Source organism: Panthera tigris, chromosome B4 (genome assembly GCF_018350195.1).
Source record: "Panthera tigris isolate Pti1 chromosome B4, P.tigris_Pti1_mat1.1, whole genome shotgun sequence".
Lineage (NCBI taxonomy): Eukaryota > Metazoa > Chordata > Mammalia > Carnivora > Felidae > Panthera > Panthera tigris.
In genome coordinates this window covers 43645810-43669118 of record NC_056666.1, presented here as the reverse complement: position 1 = coordinate 43669118, position 23309 = coordinate 43645810, and the positions used below count along the sequence as shown (strand labels likewise).

Below are 23309 nucleotides of genomic sequence, written 5' to 3'. Positions count from 1 at the left end.
ATTATGAAATTTATTGTCAAATTGTTTTCCATACAACACCCAGTGCTCATCCCAACAGGTGCCCTCCTCAATACCCATCACCATCCCACCCCTCCCTCCCACCCCCCATAAACCCTCAGTTTGTTCTCAGTTTTTAGGAGTCTCTTATGTTTTGGCTCCCTCCCTCTCTAACCATTTTTTTTTCTTCCCCTCCCCCATGGTCTTCTGTTAAGTTTCTCAGGATCCACATAAGAGTGAAAACATATGGTATCTGTCTTTTCTCTGTATGACTTATTTCACTTAGCATAACACTCTCCAGTCCCATCCACGTTGCTACAAAAGGCCATATTCATTCATTCTATCTCATTGCCAAGTGTTCCATTGTGTATATAAACCACAACTTCTTTATCCATTCATCAGTTGATGGACATTTAGTCTCTTTCCATAATTTGGCTATTGTTGAAAGTGCTGCTATAAACATTGGGGTACAAGTGCCCCTGTGCATCAGCACTCCTATACCCCTTGGGTAAATTCCTAGCAGTGTTATTGCTGGGTCATAGTGTAGATCTATTTTTAATTTTTTGAGGAACCTCCACACTGTTTCCAGAGTGGCTGCACCAGTTTGCTTCCGCTATCTTCATGTCACATCCACGAATCCAAGCATAAATGAAATCCAACATCTGAAAAACAAATGAGGAAAGTCTATTAAAGATGTGATATTGACACACACATATGCATAATAGGTATGCACAGATATACTATAGATTAGTATATATATCAGAATTTACAATCATTTGCATTACATATTGAAATGACTAACAGAAGTTATATATTGAGTGAGATGATTGCTTACAATATGAGAGAAGGAAGAGACTGCAATCTGAAATGGAACGGGATTTGGATCTGGAATACTCTGAAGACAGAAAGAAAATCATAGTTATAGACGAAGAAAAATGATGAAGCGATTATTAAAAACACTCAGAGAAAACTTAAGCATGTTTGGAAGGCTGCAACAAGACCCTGGTCCATTGTATTGTATTGTATTGTATTGTATTGTATTGTATTGTATTTATTATTATTTTTGTTGTGGAAACCCTATCACCTCACTGTTTCCAATGATCTTTCTATAAGACTCTGTTTTAAGTGGTCCAATATTTTTCTGTAGCTTTCAGATTAAAATTCAAACTCTCCCCATTATTTATGGGAACACTCATGACATTCTAATTTTATCCATTAGTTTATTTAGCTCCCTGTCAGCCATTCACTTTGAATACCTTGAATTTTCCGAGCACCCCCTGCTATCCCTCACTAATTTTATTGCAATATGCCTCCTCTCCCGGCATTGAATATTATACACCCATCCAGTCTGGACTGTTTTCTCCAACTATATTGTTTCTTACACTATATTTATGCTTACAGGCACTTATTACACTGAATTATAATTTTTTGTTTACTTGTCTTCTTCTTATATCATGTGTTACTCAAGACAAGGGATAGTTATAAAGGTTATGCATAAAACTTTATATTTTCAAAGGTGTGTTGACACATAGAGTGAAGTGATTTCCTTTATTCCTTTTTTTTTTTCTTTTAATGAAAGAAGGTAAGAAAGGAAACAGTGAAGAAGAGAGGGAAGAAAAATTCATCAGAGGTTATAGAATTTTCAGGAGAAGAAAGGATATGGGTCCTCTCAGAGTTTCCACTGTGATTACTTGTATCACCCTTTATATTCAGCCTCATTTGAAAAGGAAATTTCATATACTCCATCTTTGTCTTTCACCCTTAAAATATCCTGACAGATTTCCTGCTTTCACAGAGATCTAATGGGAACACTATTGTCTTAAATAACAGTAGAGTCAACCCACCCCAACTGCCTTATTTCTTCTTAGCAAGGATCATAAGGTATATAAGAGCCCCAACACATGAAATATAATTTTTATGAAAAAAAAAGATGATGAAAAAGAAAGGAAAGGAAAGGAAAGGAAAGGAAAGGAAAGGAAAAACTACCTCCTTTCTCCCAAAAAAGAATTTAGGAAAGAGGAGAGTGGTATTTTAAAATACTCCTCTAATTAATATACTTACAGGACTCCAAAAGATATTATCTATGTAAGGTACAAACAGGATGCTACAAAAACTAGAACTCTCAAGAATCATATAAGGGTTTATGGATTAAAAATATGATTGTTGAAATAATAATCAGTAGAAAGATTTTAAAAAAGAATCTAAAACCTAAAAAAGACAGAAAATACAGAGAAAAGATGCTAATCTGCAAATCAATATTTGAAAAAGAGAAGTCATGGAAAGAACAGGAAATAGAGTGGAGGAAAAATAAACCTATAAGTCACAGAGTATATTTTTCCTAAATTTGAAAGACAAACTTTCAGATTGAGAAGGCCAGAGAGTGCACAGCAAATAAATGATTAAAAAGCACTCATACCCAGAATATCCTAAAGTTTCAGCTCCCCAAATGAATAAAATATCTTTAAAAGCTAAAATCAGGTCATTTTTACGGCATGAAATTACACTGGGAGCAGACTTCTCATCAACAACATTGTTTGCTAAAAACAGTGAGGCAACTCTTGTCATACTCTCTAAGAAACTAATCTTTAACCTTTGAATTTATACCTCGCCAAAATAAAGACCTTTTCAGACATGCATGAAGACAGAACATTTATCTTCCATACACCCAGCTAAATTCCATTAGAGCTAAACTCCATTAAAGTGTGAGTGTAAAATGTGAGTGTAAAAAAAGGAAGAAGGAATTGCAAAAACAAACAAATGGAATCTAACCCAAGAAAGAGTGAGGAAGAAGGAGAAGGATTAGTTTGATAAAAATAATAATTAAACACATAAAGAAACTAAGTCATAAAAGACAAAGAAATGCTTTTTTAATAGAAGAATGTGTAAATGATTACAGTATTTTCATGTTTTCTTTATTTCAGATATATTCCAAGATTTTGAACCCAGTAAAGATTAGAGGGGAAAATGGAGAACCCGGTTACTGAGGAGACTATATGAAACCATTTCACTCACAATTTTCCTCCTCCTTTAAGTCTTCACAGTATTTTGCAGTGAAGTTGTTCAGCTCGTGTAATGTGTCTTCTGTCATATTTTTGAAACTGATATGCTCATTTGAGATATTATTACATATATTCATGTATAGTGTTACATTTTTCTCCCATTGTTGTATTATGCTTTGTTGAATGTAATCCACTGTTCTGTTGCCAAAGATGAGTTCTTGGTAATCTATAATTTATATCAGGAGATTAATAACTTTAACATAGTCAAACTTTTCTAGTAAATTATATTAATGTCACAATAACAATTTAAAGTTTAATGGAATACCCCTATTAAAATGATACCTATATATGTGTAAAATACTTACCATGTGTACTTTTAAGATTAAAACTTATTTGAGGTAAAAAATGTTTTATGTTACTCAATGGAGAACTAGTTCCTTGTTTAAGGAAATGCCTGAATAAGCTTAAAAAGAAAAAAAAATAAAGATTTCTGTGAAGCAGAGATTTCAAAATAAGAGATGATGCAATTCTGTAGTTAGTTTATAGAAATGGACATCACACTTTTGAAATGAGGAGGCGCCATAATATATTGGTGAGTCTCTGTTGTAGTTTGAGTTTCTTGGACAGATATAACCATAATTTAAGGGTGGAGAATTGGTAAACAGCAGTCTCAGGATTAAAAAAAAAGTTCAGAACCCAGGGATCATGTCTCTAAGAACATCAGAAGAGCCAGAAAACTTTATAACTTCTTCATTTTGTAGACTGTTTTGGCATATTTTGGCTTTTCTATGTAGACCAATGTTAGTTTACCTGGAAACCCTGCAACTTAATAGAATCTTTAATTTTTAATTTGAGTTTTATGAGGATTAAATTAGATAAAATCACAAAGAATGGATGCTCAAGAAATGTTAGCTATTATTATAATCATTCTCTCATTTCCTCAAGATGCCTTTGTGCTCACTATTGTAGGAGGGAAAAGCGTCTCCTACTAGCATGCAGGCTTGGGAAGAGATGCTCCCCACATATGGAGTGCTTAAAAGAACCTTTTAGGGGCGCCTGGGTGGCTCAGTTGGTTGAGCCTCTGACTTTGGCTCAGGTCATGATCTCACAGCTCAAGAGTTCGAGCCCCGCGTCGGGCTCTGTGCTGACAGCTCAGAGCCTGGATCCTGCTTCGGATTCTGCGTCTCCCTCTCTCTCTGCCCCTAACCCGCTCGCATTCTGTTTCAGTCTCTCTCAAAAATAAATAGACATTAAAAAAAGGGAACCTTTAGTTATCAAATAAGTAATTAATAGATGTTTAAAGAAACAAATTATCATAGGGTTTGGGAGTTTAGTCAAAGAATAGAAGAAAACACGATCAATGTAGCAAAGAACAGAAACACGAAGGAAAGGTAAAGGGACATTAAAACCATACAGTGTAAGATCAAACGATAGACGGATGATCAAATATTCCCTCCTGGTCACTTCCAGACTACACAGAACTGGAAAAGTACTTAGGGTTCTCTGACCCTGGAAATTAAAGGTAAACATAATCATTCCATCATCAGCTATCACTTTTGGACTTGCCCCTAAAATTCCCTTTACTTTGAGGTCTAATTAATTGCTTGTATATCTGGAAATTGTCTTCCAGGTTTTTCTCAGATGAAGTATATGACTTTTTATTTTGTTAGGATGGATGAATTATATCTTTTCTGAAATTCAAGATAGATGAATGGTAGTTATTTTCTCTCCATACGTATTCAGTACTAGAGGATGTCTAATTATTCTTTAATTATATCTTTGTTTAAATCTGTTCTTTTTTTCTTGTTATGAACTCTTATTACTTACATTATAAATCACTTGGATAAATTATCCAAGTCTATTATGATTTTCATATCTCTTTAATTTTGAATAATTAAATTTTAATTTCTTATTCAATTTTAATTTCTTCTGTATAATCTTCCTAAACATCCAGTTGGGCCATAATGAGCTCCACTCTCTTTTAACTCATCTACTGAAGTCATTGCGGCGAAAGTCACGTTGTTTCAATTTAAAATGTTTTGATTCCATAATTTAGTGTCTTACATAATCTTATTATGCTGGTTGTTTAATTTTGTTATCTTTCTCTCCCAGGCATTCTATTTTACTAGTAGCTATCTGTTTGGGGCCTTTGGATTTTTCCTCCTTTGGCCTCTGGGTCCTCTAAAATCAATAGCTATTTTTATTTTCCCTTAGTTTTATTTACTCTGGAGTTTGAGATCAAGCTTTGGAATACTTTGAGAAGTGTCAAACCTACGTGTAATGGAAGTCACACTTGTTCTGTCCGCTATATGTCAATGGCAGGCCACATGACAAGTTTTAAGTCTATGTCCCATATAAAGGGAGACACCTGGTCCAATGCCTTCTCAGACACAAGGTCTAGTACTCTGTATGATTTAGAATTACAGGACCTTTTGTGCACGCCAATTCAGCTTATATACAAAACCTTTGAGATCAGAGAGACGAGCGAGTCCTTGAAGACAACACAAGAAGGTTGGTACAAACTTTCTGCCATAGAATTTAATAATCTCAAGAGACTAGGGACAAGAGAGGAACAAGAGTGGAGTAAGAGAGCCTTATCTCTTCCCCTAAGTCTTTTGTTTGTTTGTTTGTTTGTTTGTTTTCTGTGAAAGAGCCAGGCTCTTAACTATCACAGAAATAAACAAGTACATCACCTCCTTTTTACTGGAACCTTATAAGAGTTTTGGACATAGACATATTTTTTTAAGTGTTTTTGTTTGTTTGTTTGTGTTTTGTTTTGTTTTTTTAGAGAGAGAGAGCATGTGTGTGCGTGGAGGAGAGGCAGAGGGAGAGGGAAAGAGAGCATCTTAAGCAGACTCCGTGCCCAATGTGGAGCCTGACATGGGGCAGCTGACATACTTTCAATGTCTTTTCTATTTCTAGCTCCAGTTAGCGGAGGGACTTGATACTAAGAAATGGGAAGGAAGGGCAGACTAAAAGTGAATTTGGACTATCTGAGATGTTAATGAAAAATCACTGAAATTGATCATTACAGATAGATGTCATTCTTTTACCTTGTTTGTTTTTGTTGTTGTTATTGTTCTAAAAATTCTAATAAAATAAAAGGAGGATAAAGAAGGCATAGATTCACAATAATGAGGAGAAAGGAAACCATAGAAATGGTGTTTTGGAAGGTGGATAGCAAAAGCTACTGGTAACTTCATGGGCTTTGGGAAAGTGAACCAAAGTCAGCAGTGAGAAAACAGAAAAAAAAAAAAAATGCTGATCCTCATTTAAGAATCCCAAAAGCCCTATGAATTGGTGACAAAGTCATACTTTATTATTCCAAGTGGAGGTGTGGGGAAGCCTGAAAACTGGAAAAGTACCTGAGTATCTATAGATGATTCAGATACTCCTTTTGCCCCATATTTTCTCCCCTATTTCATACAACCGAGTTACCCTCTGTGAGATAATAGGATATATATCTAAGTCTGTATCTGTATCTATACCTGTATCCCTCTATCTGCCCTATTTTCTGTCACAGAGCTTCTAAAGCCCTGATATTTTCCGAAGTAATAAGAACACTAGGAACATCTCTTATTCTGACATTTGATCTTTGACTCTGCCTCTGACATAAGGATCTTAAGTCCTTATAAATTCCCAAGTGATAAAAGCCCTAGGAACATCTTTTGTTCTAATGAAGTGACTCTGAGCAGGCTCATGGGAGCTGGTCACTGGAAAGAGCAAGCCATGATAAGAAGCTTGGAAGTTTCAGCACCCTCCCACCCTCTTGAGAAGGGAGACGGGCTGAAAAGGGAGTCATTAACTCCATCCATCATGCCCATGGGATGAAACCTCCATAAAAATCCCAGAAGTATGGGGTTCAGAGAGCTTCCACGCTGGAGAACATAACATCTATAAGGTGACATAACCCCGGCTCCATGGGAATAGAAGCTCCTGGGCTCAGGACCCTCGCATGCCTCACCTTATTATCTCTTTATCTGGCTGTTGCCTCTGTATCTTTATCATATCCTCTGATAAAATGGTAAACCTAAGTGTTTCTTGGAGTTCTGTGACCTACTCTAGCAAATCAATTGCCCCTGAAGGGGTAGTTATGAGAAACTCTGTTTTGTCACCAAATCTGACAGAAGTTGTGAGTAATCTGGCCACCTACTACTTGCCATTGGCATCTGAAGTAGGGTGGGAGCAGTCTTGTGAGACTGAGCCCTTACACTGTGGAACTGGACCACTGTCTCCAGGGAGACAGTATCAGAATGAAGTTGAATTATAGGGTATGCGGGTGATGTCACAGAGAATTGCTTGATGAGGGAATAACCTACAACACTTTGATGCCAGAAGGTCAGAAGTGAAGTGTTCTTTGTGAGTGTAAAGGAGACTCACAGGGAAAGAAACTCATGGTAAAGAAGAACTGTTTGTTTGTTTTTTCCTACAACAGGTGGAAATAGAGTTTTCTCTCAATACCCTCTCTTACCCATTCCAATGAAAAACTGTCTGGGGAAGAGTATTGGAGGATTCCTCTTCCAAGGAACTAATTGGCCCAAGAGGGGAAATGAAAACAAACAAACCAATGCAGATATTGACAATTGGGTTCCTCAGTGAAATGCCCAAGTCCACGAACTCTACGTATGCACCGACGTCCCACTCAGTTGATCGGGTATCACACTCTTAAATGAGTACGGGCAACCAAAGATCACCAGATATTTGAAAAAAAGCTGCTACTGTGAAAGACTGAGAAAAAAATATAACACACATAAAATGGATGAAGAAGAAGCAGAGAGAACGCAATGAGAATACTCAAAAAATTCTGTAAATAAACTAAAACTCTCTTAGATTTCTGGGGGCACCAGGGTGGCTTGGTTGGTTGAGCTCCTGACTTTGGCTCAGGTCATGGTCTCTCAGTGTGTGGGTTCTAACCCCATGTCGGACTCTGTGCTGACAGCTCAGAGCCTGGAGCCTGCTTCTAATTCTATCTCCCTCTCTGTCTGCCCCTCCCCTGTTTGCACTCTCTCTCTCTCAAAAATAAATAATAAACATTAATTTTTTTTAATTTTAAGCTCTTAGATTTCTGATGGAAGTATAAAAATAAAAAACAAAGTTGAAAGTTTCTTATAGTTAAACGTACTCTATCCAACCCAGAATTGTACTCTTATGTATTTATCTGATAAGATTTTTACTTTTTTTACTTTTTTAAAATGTTTATTTATTTTTAGAGAGAGAACACAAGCAGGGGAGGAGCAGAGAGAGAGGGAGAGAGAGAATCCCAAGCAGGCTCCATGCTGTCAGCACAGAACCTCAGGGGGGGCTCGAAGTCACAAACCAAGAGATCATGACTGAGCAGAAACCAAGAGTCAGAAACTTAGCCAACTGAGCCACCCAGGTGCCCCTACTTGATAACATTTTTTTAAATGTTTATTTATTTTTGAGAGAGCGAGAGCAAGGGAGGGGCAGAGAGAGAGAAAGAAAGAGGAAGGCGAGGAAGACACAGAATCTGAAGGAGGCTCTAGGCTCTGAATTTTCAGCACAGAACCTGATGCAGGGCTCAAACCCACGAACTCTGAGATCAGGACCTGAGCCAAAGTCAGATGCTTAACCAACTGAGCCATCCAGGTGTCCCCTGATAAGATTTTTAAAAAAATATGTCTACATAAAGACTTGAACATCATAGTAGCTTTATTTATATTAGCCCCAATCTGGAAGCCACCGAAATGTCCACCTACAGGTGAATGGATAAACATTTTGTGTATTCATACTATGGAATACTACTCAGCAACGAAAAGGAATTAGCTACTAATAACACATAATGTGAGTTAATCTCAAACACATGCTTAATGAAAGGAACCAGTCATAAAAACCCATTTATATAAGGTTCAAGAGCAGGCAGAATAGTGCAGGACGACAGAAAGTAGATTAGTGATTACCAGGGGCTAAAGTTGGTGGTGATGGCGGTGGGGGTAACTTTGAAAGGGAAGGTTTTGTGTGTGTGTTTCATCTTTTGTTTACTTTTGGGGAACCCTGATTAAGAAATTTTATTATAGAAAATCAATGCATCTGACGTCTCCAAATAAATTTGTAACAATAGACACACAGGAGACACAGGCAGTAGTTGCTATATCATAGCCTTGTTCCTTCCAAAGGATAAAACGTCACTCAAAAATGGGGCGAGGGGGCTGAAAGGGAGAGAGGTGGTTAGAAGAAGTAGGTACCAGCCTTTTTTTTTTTTAATTTTTTTTTTTTAACGTTTACTTATTTTTGAGACAGAGAGAGACAGAGCATGAACGGGGGAGGGTCAGAGAGAGGGAGACACAGAATCTGAAACAGGCTCCAGGCTCTGAGCTGTCAGCACAGAGCCCGACGCGGGGCTCGAACTCACTGACCGTGAGATCATGACCTGAGCCGAAGTCGGCTGCTTAACCGACTGAGCCACCCAGGCGCCCCGCAGCCTTTTGATTAAAAGTCACACAAAGTGGGGAGCCTCTGTGGCTCAGCCGGTTAAGCATCTGACTCTTGATCACGGCTCAGGTCGCAATCTCATGGCTCATGAGTTCAAGCCCCACATCAGGCACTGCACTGACAGTGCAAATCCTGCTTGGGATTCTTTCTCTTTCTCTCTCTCTCTCTCTCTCTCTCTCTGTGTGTGTGTGTGTGTCCCTCCCCCACTCACAAACACACTCTCTCTCTCAAAATAAATAACTTTAAAAAAAAGCACACCAGGTATCTTTTTGAATTGGCAAAAATATTGTATATCTTGATTTTGATGGTTACACAGGTTTATGTTTGTTAAATACAATGAACTATACACTTAAAGTGGGTGGGTGTATTATTTTGTATTTTAATTATACTTCAATAATGTTGAATTGAAAAGACAATTTTTAAAACCTCAGAGAAGTAAGATATGATTTTGTACCTACGCCCAAGAATAGGATGTGATACAAAAAGACTTTAGAAAACAACAAACGTTTATTGAAAATGAGTGATGCCAGGAACACATTTTTGAATAGGAAAATTAAAAGGTAATTTTAAAAATCATCCATGAAACAGGACAGAAGGATAAAATGAGGCAAAACAGGAGGAAATAATATTATAAAATAGGAGAAATCCGGAAACAGATGAAAATGCTGGGGGTGGATGCAGAAAATAATAAAAAAGAGATGATTTCCCGTAAATAAGGGATATGAGTTTTATCACCTCTTGCTTATCCTTCTTAGTTCCTTTCTCAGATGCTTCCCATCTTGTATCTTTAAAAATAATCTTGAATTTTTATGCCCTACTGTCTTCCACAACAATGCCCAAATTAACTTTCTCCTTGACACAGTGGCTGCCTTTATTCCCTGAGGGCTTACCTGCCTAGGCTCTGCTCTCTGCCAGCCCAGCTCCGCTCTCAACTCCCTCTGCTTTATTTTCAGTTTCACCATCTATCGCCATTGCTGGCAATTCATGGTTATCTTTTCAGGAAAAAAAAAAAGGAGGGGGGGAAGGGAGGTCAATTCTCTAGTCTTCTTTTTTTACTCTCTAACTCTCCAGACATTCCCAGGGTCCTTGATCTGATTCTGATGACAGATATATATATTTTTTAATTTAAACATTAAAATATTTTTAAATTACATTAAAGAAAATAATCAGTGAAATTAATTAATTAATTAATTATTTAAAAATAATTTTAAAAGGGCTGTATTAGTTTCAGGAGTAGAATTCAGTGATTTCATCACTTACATGCAACACCCAGTGCTCATCCCAGCAAGTGCCCTCCTTAATGCCCATCACCCATCTCCCCCATCTCCCCACCTGCTCCCCTCCATTAACCCTCAGTTTGTTCTCTATCATCAAGAATCTCTTGAGGTTTGTTTCCCTCTATCCTTCTCCCCCACTTCTGTTATTCTGTTTTGTTTCTTAAATTCCACATACGAGTGAAATCATACGGATGAAGCAGATGCGGTATATGTACACAATGGAATATAACTCAGCCATCAAAAATGAAACCTTGCCATTTGCAATGATGTGGATGGAGCTAGAGTGTGTTACGCTAAGTGAAATAAATCAATCAGATAATAGATATTTTATACAAATATCTTTTATAAAAATAAAATTAAAGTAACATACACAGCTGCATACAAAGGGAAAAAATTATTTTATAACAAACCGCATTAGAGAATATACGACAGAACATAAATTACATCTCCAGCTTTATAAGCAGCTCAAGCCAGTCGCCTATTATATTTATTGGATGGCAAGGATGTTATACTTCTCCTCAGTACTTATAGTGGGTTTGTCAACATCTTAGACACAGAGAAGAGGACTGTATTTGGGGCACCTGGTCCTTAAAACATTATCCACAAACCTGATGCCTCAAATTATATAACCAGAGATTTGTTCACAGATGTGATTTTTTCTTCCTCATTTGAATATAACATACTTTGGGGTAAATTCAAAATTAAAACATCCACATACACATAGAAAGTATCATTTTATATTAAGATCAAAAAGTCTTAAAAACAAATACAAAGAATAAAAATAATGTAAATAACAAATTATTAATAACAAAAAGCAACCCCAGGGAAAGCATAAGAAACCACGTATCCTATAGCAATAAAAAAATTTCAGTACATATGATCAAACGATCTTTCTACTGTTCCATTGTCACCTAACTTTCTAGGAATTGAGTTGCTGGAGGAAACAGACTGGAATTAAGCAGCCTGGGATGATACCATGTAGAGATGAGGAATCTTCAGCCTTGTTCCTTCTCCGCAAGAAGCAAATGTTTATCACATCATCACTGACTAGGATCCCCGGGTCCTATAAATCTCATAGTATGTGTCTGTTTTGTATCTTCTAGCAGTTAAATAAAAATCCTGGATAGTTACATTCATGCTAATACTGATTTTCCTTCCCATAAGAGTCTGCATGTGAGATCATCCTAAAATGCCTAAAAAACAAGAAATGCTCTTTTGGTGACAGCAGAGACCTGGATTTCCAGAGGCCTAGACCACCATCCTTTTTTTTTTTTTTTTTTTTTTTTTCCCACACCCTGTGTACAAAACTAAGCTCTGACATCGTAACTTCACTGTGGACTGGCACTCCGTAACGGGAATCCCTGGAGTCTGGCAGCCTTGAGTTGAAGGCAAGAACTCACCAGTGTAGGTAAATAGTTCTCCAGTGTGTCTGATCCTGCATAGAGGCTCTTACCGGTTCTCTTGAGACTGTAGCTCTCCTGGAATTTCTTCTTCTTGGAAGGATCTGGAAAGTGGAGACTAGCATTAGTCACTTCTTCAGGAACTACTGAACAAATAAAGCACAATCACCGTGTGCGGTGCATCTCACACTGAACTTCACAGAAGCGACTCTTACGGCGTGATCTACGCATGCAGAGGCCAAGTTCAGCGATCTACCTTCGTAATAAACACCAAGCAAAAATACAGTGTCAGAAAACAGACTGTGTCACTGAGAATTTCAGAATTGCTTTGTTCTCACCTGCACGCACATCTCTTTCTTTTCTTCACTTCCTCTAGTAAAACACCAAGTTGAAGCAATGGTCCGGAGAGAAAAATGTGGGTTTTAAATATAAACATTCTTTTTTTTTAAATTTTTTTTAATGTTTATTTTCATATTTGACACAGAGAGAGACAGAGCATGAGCGGGGGAGGGGCAGAGAGCAAGAAGGAGACACAGAATCCGAAGCAGGATCCAGGCTCTGAGCTGTCAGCACAGAGCCCGACCTGGGGCTCGAACTCACAGACTGCGAGATCCTGACCTGAGCCGAAGTCAGACGCTCAACCGACTGGGCCACCCAGGAGCCCCTCTTTTTCTCACCAAAACTTTGTCTCCTGCCTTTTTCCTTCCTATTTTTGTGGATTGGAAAGGGCTCTTGGAAGTTAAGAGCAGAACAGTGACGGAGTAACACAAAATCAAAAAAGTGGTACTAAGAGCAGAAAAAGCTACATTTGAGCTATGCTAATATTGTCCCCCACGCCCCCGCCCTGCACACAGAACAGCCGTTGAAAAGAAGGGAGGTATATTTTAGAAGCCACAGTTCTTTCTTCAGACTGTACCCATCGGGTTAGGACCTGAATTCTAATAACTTGAGTTTGGGGAGGAAGGTAGGGTATATAGGTATATTAATCTAGTTTATAGATTGGGGAGTCATGCCTTGGTCACAGTCCAGCAGAGATTAGTCAGTGGCGAGCATACTCGGTATCCTGAATATCTAGCGTAGCAACAAACCATAACAGATGTTGTCAGTGCCTTTAGTGGATAAGTTATTAACTCATTCAGAAATAATCACAGCATTGCTCAGTAAAGGGCAGCAGTTACATACCGGCATTAATAAGAACACCTTCATTGAGTTGTAAGAAAGATCGGGATATTGTGCAGTAGGCTGACACAACCACCTCCCACAGAGTTTCTGTTTGTTTGTTTGTTTGTTGTTTTTTAACTATGTAAGAAGTACATTTAGGAAAGAGAGTGTTGGGCAAATTGGTACTAAGAAAAAGACACTGCCTTATACCACAGAGTTTGAAACATATTTTTTAATGTTTATTTATTTATTGAGAGATGGGGGGTGGGGAAGGGGCAGAGAGAGAGAGAAAGAGAGAGAGAGAGCGAATCTCAAGCAGGCTCTGAGCTGCCAGCACAGAGCCCGTTGTGGGGCTCGAAATCACGAAACCATGAGGTCATGGCCTGAGCTGAGATCAAGAGTCAGAGGCTTGGAATCCCGACTGGAGGTTGAGGGTGGGGGCGGGGATGGGGCAGGAAATCTGTGGGTAACCCGAGCTTTAGTGCTTTCTCTAAGATGAAGCAAATCAGGGGAGTCTCCAGGCCTCACTTATCCAAGACTAAACACATCGACCTAAAGCTTTTGACCAATTTGTCCAAACTTTGACGATTCTCTTTCCAAGAACGAATCTATTTGATCCTCCTTCTGAAGTCTTAAAACATACGTACATTCACTTGGAACCAGTGATCTCACTGTCTGGACCCCGACACAGAGATAAACAAAGATCTATGCACTTGGCACGTTGATCACACTGTTATTTGTGCGTGAGAAATGATAAAAGAGTTAAATACTAAGCCAAGGGAAAAATTGAAATTCTTGATTATTCAGGTAATGAAATCAGACTCCCAGTGGATGTTTTGTGCCTCTCAACAGAAGACATTGCACAGTGTCTGGATAAAAATGGGATAAAATAAAAATACTACAAAGGTAGAAATTAAGGACTATTTTCACACGGTGTTGAGAAGGAGAAGGTATTTTTTTTTTTTTGGAGGAAAACCACATTCCAATGTGTAAACTTTGATAACGTTAGAAAGATCCAAGACTCCCGCCGAGATGCTCAGAATTCTCAACGGCTTTAATTTGCTCTGGAGCAAACAGATGTTTCTCCCATCCTCATAAATGTGCTTGTATTCGTAAGGAACTACCTGAGGAAAAAAATCATCCACTTTTCCAATCGTCTTGCTGAAACCTTAAGTGGTAATATATCCCCTGCATCTTCGAGGCTCAGATCTCTTCTCACAGGTACAGACTCTCATCCCCGCCCCAACCTGGTCTCATTGTACTTGGTCTCCAGAAATAGAAATGCAATGCAGTTGATTTCATAGGTAGGTTCTGCCTCTTTCACTCTGAAAAATAAAATAAGTATTTTTACCTGGGAGTTCAGAAATGTTAACTTACTTATGTATTCGCTTCTTTATTCAGCTAATTAATTGAGTATTTACTGTGTGCTATGCATTATTGCAGAGCGAATGATGGACACGTTTTCGTCCTTAATGTGGCTTACATTCTACAACTCACTTTTTGTAATATGCTTTTATGTTGATGTTTTTACATATTTATTCATGGATGAGTAGTGTGACGTAAAGTAGTGACAGTGCTCAGGACAGGAATAAAGCTGGGGGAAAGGGTGGCAGAGGAAGGAGAGAAGGTTTGTGTTAAACAGGGAAGCCCTCCCTGCAGAGGTCTCATTTGGCACAGAGGACAGAGAATAAGTACAGCAAAAACATTACTCTCCAAAATATGCTAATTGAATACTATAGTATTTACTGCTTTAGGTATTGAAATCATGAGTCGGAATAATTTTTTTTTAATTTTTTTTAATGTTTTATTTATTTTTGAGACAGAGAGAGACAGAGCATGAACGGGGGAGGGTCAGAGAGAGAGGGAGACACAGAATCTGAAACAGGCTCCAGGCTCTGAGCTGTCAGCACAGAGCCCGACGCGGGGCTCGAACTCATGGACCGTGAGATCATGACCTGAGCCGAAGTCAGACACTTAACCGACTGAGCCACCCAGGTGCCCCTCGGAATAATTTTTTAAAGTAACTTGTCTGCTCTTTCAGCTTCCAAGTTTTCAGTATTTTTTCTAATGTTTGTTTATTTTTGAGAGAGAGAGAGAGATTGTGAGCAGGTGAAGGACAGAGAGAGAGAGAGAGAGAGAGAGAGAGAGAGAACCCCAAGCAGGCACAAAGCTTGACATGGGGCTGGATCCCACAAACCATGAGATCATGAGCTGAGCCAAAATCAAGAGTAGGGTGCTCGACTGACTGAGCCACCCGGGCACCCCTAGATTTCAGTATTTTTACATTTCCTCTTTCTTTGTAGTTTCATCATAATATGTTCCCTCTTTTCAATTTCTGGGCCAAACTCAAACCCTTGCCAAATCTGACCAAGGCAGGAAATACGTCTATACTGTGTCGTCATCTTCTCTAAATAGGAATTAATTCAGTTCTCCATCTCTGGACCCACTGGTCTAGTCCCAGGACCTCGATACACATTGACTTCTTGGGTGTGTTTCACTACCAATAATGCTCTGTCCTGAAACCCCGAATCAGAGCCCCTTCATCACCACTTATACCCAAAGTGCCCAATTCATAAACAAACCCGAGAGGAAAAAAATGACAACAGTCGAGCAAAAGAAGTCAGAAAACGAAACACTGACATATGTAGGATCTGGCTAACGGTAGACAATACTCAGGGGAGTAATGACAAAACGTCCCGGGATGAACGTCATAACAGCTCTTGTATAATGCTAGGCTGGAGACTGGGAAGGAGGGCTCTGAGAGAAAGGGAGGTACCGCAGAAAATACAACATGGCAGAGAATCCAAAAATTTGGAGGATGTAATATACATATTTTTTTTTACAAGTTGGAATGTTAGGTAAGAAGAAAGGCAATTAGATCGTCCAAAGGCAAAAGCAAATCACTGTAGGATGACTATGTCGAAATGTGGGGCAAGCAAAAATTTGGGACTTGAACAGTCAGTGGTGCAAAATAAGAGATTTCCATTTGAACTTTGCACTGAGAATATGGTCCTTGGAGGGGCACAGCGAGGATGGAGAGAAAGATTCGTAATTATTACAATGGAGTTAATCGTTATCCAATCATAATATGGTAAAGCATTTTTAAAGTTTACTCTTAAAACCAACCAGTGGTAAAATCATGAAATAATTATGGCTGTGGAATGTATGCACCCTTCAATATTAGCAGTGTAAAAGTAAAGGACCAAATGACAGAGATTACAAAAGAGCGAAACGAGAAGAGAGAGGCGGAGAGCAAGAGAAATAGAAGGAAAGGCCTTAACACCAATCTCCACCTCCTATGCCATGGAGAATTTAGAGATACACTCTGTGGTTGTTTAAATAAGAAGCAAAGGTTTATATTAAGGGGTGAGGGAAAGGAAGTGAGACAGAGTAGCCTTAAATTATATATCAAAACAGGAGGTCAATAGATAATTTCTCTTTTTTTTTAAATTTTTTTTAATGTTTATTTTTGAGACAGAGAGAGAGTAGGGGAGGGGCAGAGAGAGAGGGAGACACAGAATCAGAAGCAGGCTCCAGGATCTGCACTGTCAGCACAGAGCCTGACGCAGGGACTCGAACCCACGAACCGTGAGATCATGACCTGAGCTGAAATCGGCCGCTTAACTGACTGAGCCACCCAGGCACCCCTAGATAATTTCTAAAGTTGATAAATCCACATGGAGTAGTACAGACATATTATTTAGAGATATAAAGATGATCACCATAAGAAATACAAATAATTGGAAAACCATTGCCTTTAAGGAGCAAGACAAGCCTCTGAGGAGAGGTGTTTTTATCAACTGATAAACTTTTCTGGATAACTATTTTGTTTAAGTGTGTACATATATTACTTTGAAAAATGAAAATAATAACTGTGTGACTTATGGCTATTCATGTCGTATGTATTCATGGCTATTAACAAACGTTTTCTCTCCACTTTCATAATTTACCTTAATTCTGGCCCGGTCCCAACTGTTTCTTTATTATGGACACTGCCCTCAATTTAAAACCCACTGATTCACATATTGTACTTCCTGCAAGTGAAGTATGGACGTAGATTATAAATTTTATGTTTGTTTTATTTCTGTATCTAGGAAGCTCTATGTGTTGAAATGACAGTGTAAGTATTAATACAAAATTGATACAAACAATGTAAATGTTGCTGCATGATGAATAACTAAAGTATCTTATTGCATTAGAAACACATCCTTTAATGACACTACTGTGTCATTACCCAACTTATCCCCTGCCTCCTGTTCTCATGCTAATACCTGACATATAAGAACTATTTCAACAACATAGTCTGTTAAGGAGGTAATTAAATTGAACAGATTGTTATGCTTCCTTTGAAATGAGTCACATTGATTTGACAGAAAATCAGCGAGTCTATGGCAGACTCAACCAAATCTATCAACCAACCTGATCTGATTGACATCTACAGAACAAGTGACAACAGTCAAAACATATAAGGAACTTCCAGCACTCAAAGTAAAATAACCAAAAAATTACAAAGCGAGCAAAAGATCAGAGCTGATGCATTATTAAAGAAGTTATACCGGTGACAACAAGCATAATGAGAGATAGTCGACAACATTACACGTTAGGAAAACGCAAATTAAAACCGTAATGGACCTCCTTGTATAAATTATTGTATTTTTTATAGTCAACACATAATGTTACATGCGTTTTTGATACACAACTTAGTGATTTGACAAGTTTATACATTATCCTGTGTTACCCACAACTATGGCTACCATCTGTCCCATGACATTACTGTTACAATATCACCAACTATTTCTTATCCTCTGCTTTTTGTTCCTGTGATTCACTCATTCCGTAACTGAGGCCCATTTTTTTTTTCATTTTTTCTCCTCTTCTCTCATTTTGCCCAACCGCTCACCTCCCTCCCTTGTGGCAATCATCAGTTTGTTCTGTATGCATAGTCCTGATTCTACTTTTTGTTTGCTCATTTTTTTTGATTCTATTTATGAGTGGAATCGTATGATGTCTTTCTCTGTCTGACTTATTTTGCTTAGCATAAAACCCTCTAAGTCCATCGATGTCTCAAATGGCACGATTGCATCCTTTTTTAAGTTCGTGTAATATTTGATTACACACACACACACACACACACACACACATATCACATTTTCTATGTCTGTTGTGTCTATTGTCTAAGTGTCCATTGATGGACTCTTAGGTTGCTTCCATGTCTGGGCTATTGAAAATAATGTTGCAATAAACATAGGGTTGTATATATCTTTTCAAATCAGTATTTCCATTTCCCTGGGTAAATACCTAAGAGTGGAATTATTGGATCGTATGTTATTTCTATTGTAAATTTTTCGAGGAACCTCCATACTGTTTTCAACAGTGCCTTCCCCGGTTTGCATTCCCACCAACGGTGCAAGAGTGTTGCCCTTTCTATACCTCTTCTCCAACACTAGTTGTCTCTTGTCTTGATTTTTGCAGGTATGAAGTGATATCTCATTGTGGTTTTGATTTGCATTTCCCTGATGACTAGTGATGTTGAGCGTCTTTTCATGTGTCTGTTGGCCATCTGCATTATCTTTGGAAAAATCTCTATTAAACCCACTGCCCATTTTTAAATCAGATTGTTTGTTGATGTGGCAGTGTATAAATTCCCATATAATTTGGATATTAACTCCTTATCAATATATCACTTGCAAATGTCTTCTCCCATTCAGTAGGTTGTCCTTTTGTTTTCTTCAGGCTTCCTTTGCTGTACAGAAGTTTGGTTTGTTTGTTTGTTTGTTTGTTTGTTTGTTTGTTTTTAATGTGTCCCAATAGTTTATTTTTGCTTTTGTTTCCCTTGCCTTAGGATACATATCTAGAAAAATGTTTCTACATCCCATGTCAGAGAAATTACTATCTATGTTCTCTTCTAGAATTTTTATAGTTTCATGTCCTACGTTTAGGTCTTTAATCCATTTTGAATTTATTGTTGTGTATGGTGTTAGAAAGTGGTCCAGTTTAACTCTTTTAGTTGTAGCTGTCTATTTTTCTCAGCACCATTTATTGAAAAGGTTGTCTTTTCCTCATTGTATATTCTTGCCTCCTTCACCATAGACTAATTGACCATATAAATGTGTTTTTTTTTTTCATGGAGACTCTATTTTGTTCTCTTGATCTATGTGTCTATTTTTTGTGCCAGAGCCATATTTTTTGATCACTACAACTTTAAAGTATATCTTGAAATCCAGAATTGTGATACCTCCAGCTTTGTTCTTCTTTCTCAGGATTGCTTTGGCTATTTGAGGTTAACCATACAAATTTTATAATTGTTTGTTCTAGTTTTGTGAGAAAAAAAATGCTGTTGATATTTTCATAGGGATTTCACTAGATCTGTAGATTGTTTGGGTAATATGGACACTTTGACAATATTAATTCTTCAAATCCATGAGCATGGGGTACCTTTCATTTGTTTTGTCATCTTCAGTTTTTTCATCTGTGTTTCAGATCTGTGCACAGTTTCATCTGTGTTTCATCTGTGTTTCATCACAGTTTAATCTGTGTTTCATCTGTGTACAGTTTTCAGAGTACAGGCCTTTCCCCTCTTTAAGTTCATTCCTAGGTATTTTATTCTTTTTGACGCACTTGTAAAGGGGGGTTTTATGTGTCTTTTAATTTCTCTTTCTGGGACTTTGTTGTCAATGTGTAGGAATGCAGGGTATTAACTTTGTATCCTACCACTTTACTGAATTCATTTATTATTTCTAGTAGTTTTTTGGTGGATCTTTAGGATTTTCCATGTATAGTATCAGGTTGAGTACCAATAATGATAGTTTAACTTTTTTACCAATATGGATGCCTCTTAATTCTTTTTCTTGGCTGATTGGTGATGCTAGGATGTCAGTACTGTGTGGAATAAAGGTGTTGAGAGTATACATCTTTGTCTGTTACTGGCCTTAGAGAGAAAGCTCTCAGTTTTTCGCCTTTGAGGATGATATTAGCTGTGGGTTTTTCATATATGGCCTTTATTATGTTGAGGTACATTTCCTTTTTTTTTTCAATACATGAAGTTTATTGTCAAATTGGTTTCCATAGAACACCCAGTGCTCATCCCAAAAGGTGCCCTCCTCAATACCCAACACCCAACCTCCCCTCCCTCCCACCCCCCATCAACCCTCAGTTTGTTCTCAGTTTTTAAGAGTCTCTTATGCTTTGGCTCTCTTCCACTCTAACCTCTTTTTTTTTTTTTTTTAATATAGTTTTCTGGGAGTTTTTTTTTATCAAGAATGGATGTTGAATCCTGTCAAATGTTTTTCCCACATTTATTGAGATGATCATATGATTTTTATCCTTTGTTTTATTGATGCGGTGTATGACATTGATTGATTTGTGAGTATTGATCCATCCCTGCCTCCTGGGAATAAATCTCACCTGATTAAGGTGAGTGATCTTTTTAATGTACTGTTGTAAGTGGTTTGCTAATATTTTGTTGAAGATTTTTGCATCTATGTTTCCCAGGGATATTGGCCTGTGGTGTTTTGTTGTCGTTGTCGTTGTTGTTTCTTTGTTTTTCAGAGTCTGTCTGGTTTTGGTATCAGAATAATGCTGGCCTTGTAGAATATATTTGAAAGCTTTCCTTCTGCTTCTATTTTTGGAATAGCTTAGGGAAAATAGGTATTAATTCTTCTTTAAATGTCTGGTAGAATTCACTTGTGGATCCATCTGGCCCTGGACTTTTATTTTTTGGTAGTTTTTTGATTACCAATTCAATTTTGTTATTTATAATCAGTCTGTTCAGATTTTCTATTTCTTTCTAGTTAAGTTTTAGAAGATTGTATGTTTTTTTAGGAAAGTATACATTTCTTCCAGGTTGTTCACTTTGTTGGCATATAATTTTTCATAGTATTTCTTTTTTGTAATTTTTTTTATGTTTATTTATTTTTGAGAGAGAGAGAGAGAGAGAGAGAGAGAGACAGAGCACAAGCAGAGGAGGGACAGAGAGAGAGGGAGACACAGAATCCGAAGCAGGCTCCAGGCTCCGAGCCGTCAGCACAGAGCCCGACGCAGAGCTCGAACCCACAAAGCACGGGGTCATGACCTGGGCCGAAGTCAGACGCTCAAATGACTGAGTCACCCAGGCATCCCCATAGTATTTCTTATCATCCTTTGTATTTCTGTGGTGTCAGTTGTTACTACCCTCTTGTTTCAGATTTTATTTATTTGGGTTCTTTCTCTTTTCTTCTTGATGACTCTGATTAAGGGTTTGTGAATTTTGTTTACTGTGGGAAATAAATTTAAGAATTCTCTACGCTTACACCAATGGGTTAACAATTCTTAGAGTGTAAAACCGCTGCAGGGGGAAAGCTCCCAAGGTTAGCTAGTGAGACGAGTAACTTGCTATCCTTAAAGCTGCATGCTCCATCCATCTTAAACTTTAGACATAACGGCCAATTAGTTGTACCACCTACAGGAAAACGCTTTCCAACTGGTGTCAGTATATCATTTTATTCTTTTTGGTGCAACTGTAAGTTGCTTTGATCACAACTTCGTACTCCACTTGCCCCCCAAACCCTTTGCTTCTTACACATACAAGTTAATGGTTACTATCTGATTGTTTTCTTCTGCACATTCACCGTGTATGTAAACTCTCAAGATTCTAATAAATACGGAGAAAGGACACTTGCTCAGGGCTCTTGTCTCCCCCCCACCCCCCCGCCCCAGACATTAGCCTCTCTCATTTTCACTTCTGTGTCTGCTCTCTTGCTGGACAAGAGAGAACTCCAGACTCAAAGTCTGTGACAGTTTGTCTTTTCAAAGAATCAGCTCATGGTTTCATTGATTTATTTTTTAGTCTGTATTTATTTCTGTTTGGATCTTTATGATTTCTTTTCTTCTACTCACCTGGGGCTTTGTTTTTCTTCTGATGGTCCTTTTAGGAGTGAGGTTAGATGGTATATTTGATTTTTTCTTGTTTATTGAGGTAGGCCTGTATATACTTCTTTCTTAGAACTGCTTTCACTGTGTTCCAGAAATTGTGCACCATTGTGTAGTCATTTTCACTTGTCTCCATATATTTTTTCATTTCTTCTTTGATTGCTCTATCGACCCATTGGCTGTTTAATAGCATGATGTTTAGTCGCTGTGTGTTTGTGCTTTTTTCCAGTTTTGTTCTTGTGATTTGTTTCCAGTTGCATACTGTTGTTGTCAGAAAAGATGCATGGTATGATTTCAATCTTCTTAAATTTACTGAGGTGTGTTTTATGGCCTAATATGTGATCTATTCTGGAGAATGTTCCGTGTGCACTTGAGAAGAATGTGTATTCTATTATTTTGGGATGGAATATCCTGTGTCTGTTTATTATGTCCATATTTGTCAATGTGTCATTCGAAGACATTGTCCCTTCTACATGGAAAAGGTGGAAGGAATAAAGTGAAGCAAAATATGCAAGGACATATAAAATTTCTGAAGGAAGTAGCATATTACTACATCTGTTCGCAATTGTTTGAGCAAATCGTCACATGGCCAAAAGTGACAATTAGCTGAGAAAGTGTACTCCTACTAAATAAACACAGCAAAGGTGGGGATATATAATATTCATAAGAGGAAAGAGCAGAGAGTTGGGAACCATATAATCTCAAATGATGGAAGCTCTCAAATGATGTGATTAGATTTAGGGCCTACCTCGATAATCCAGGATAATCTCCACGTGCCAAGATTTTTAACTGAATCACATCTCCATTGATCCTTTTTTTTTTTTTCCCCTTACAAATTAACATTTGCAGGTTCCAGGGATTAAGTCCTATTATCCTGAGTTTGTCATTTTTTAGTCTACCACAATCTGGACAGGGTAAAATTCCAAGTGGTCAAGTTCATTTGGATTCCAGATTGGGACGGTAAAACAGGAGCTTTAGGAGAAGACTATGGAAACTACTCCTTTGTGGAAGCCACCTTTGAGGGAGATGCTACCTTTGAGGAAGTAATTGTCTCTGTGGAAAATGGTTTCTCCACAAAAGTCACTGTCTGTCAGGAATCACTGTGTCTGAGGAAGCTG

The 23309-nt window shown here is 37.9% G+C and overlaps 1 long non-coding RNA gene across 1 annotated transcript; it reads right to left on the bottom strand.

The window, feature by feature from the left end:
- Nucleotides 1-561: 561 nt before the first annotated feature.
- LOC122240072 lies at nt 562-7048 on the bottom strand. The gene is made up of 3 exons (XR_006219390.1): nt 6961-7048; nt 3010-3222; nt 562-659 (listed from the first exon to the last, which is right to left on the bottom strand). It is a non-coding gene; the product is annotated as an uncharacterized LOC122240072 (long non-coding RNA).
- Nucleotides 7049-23309: the final 16261 nt, after the last annotated feature.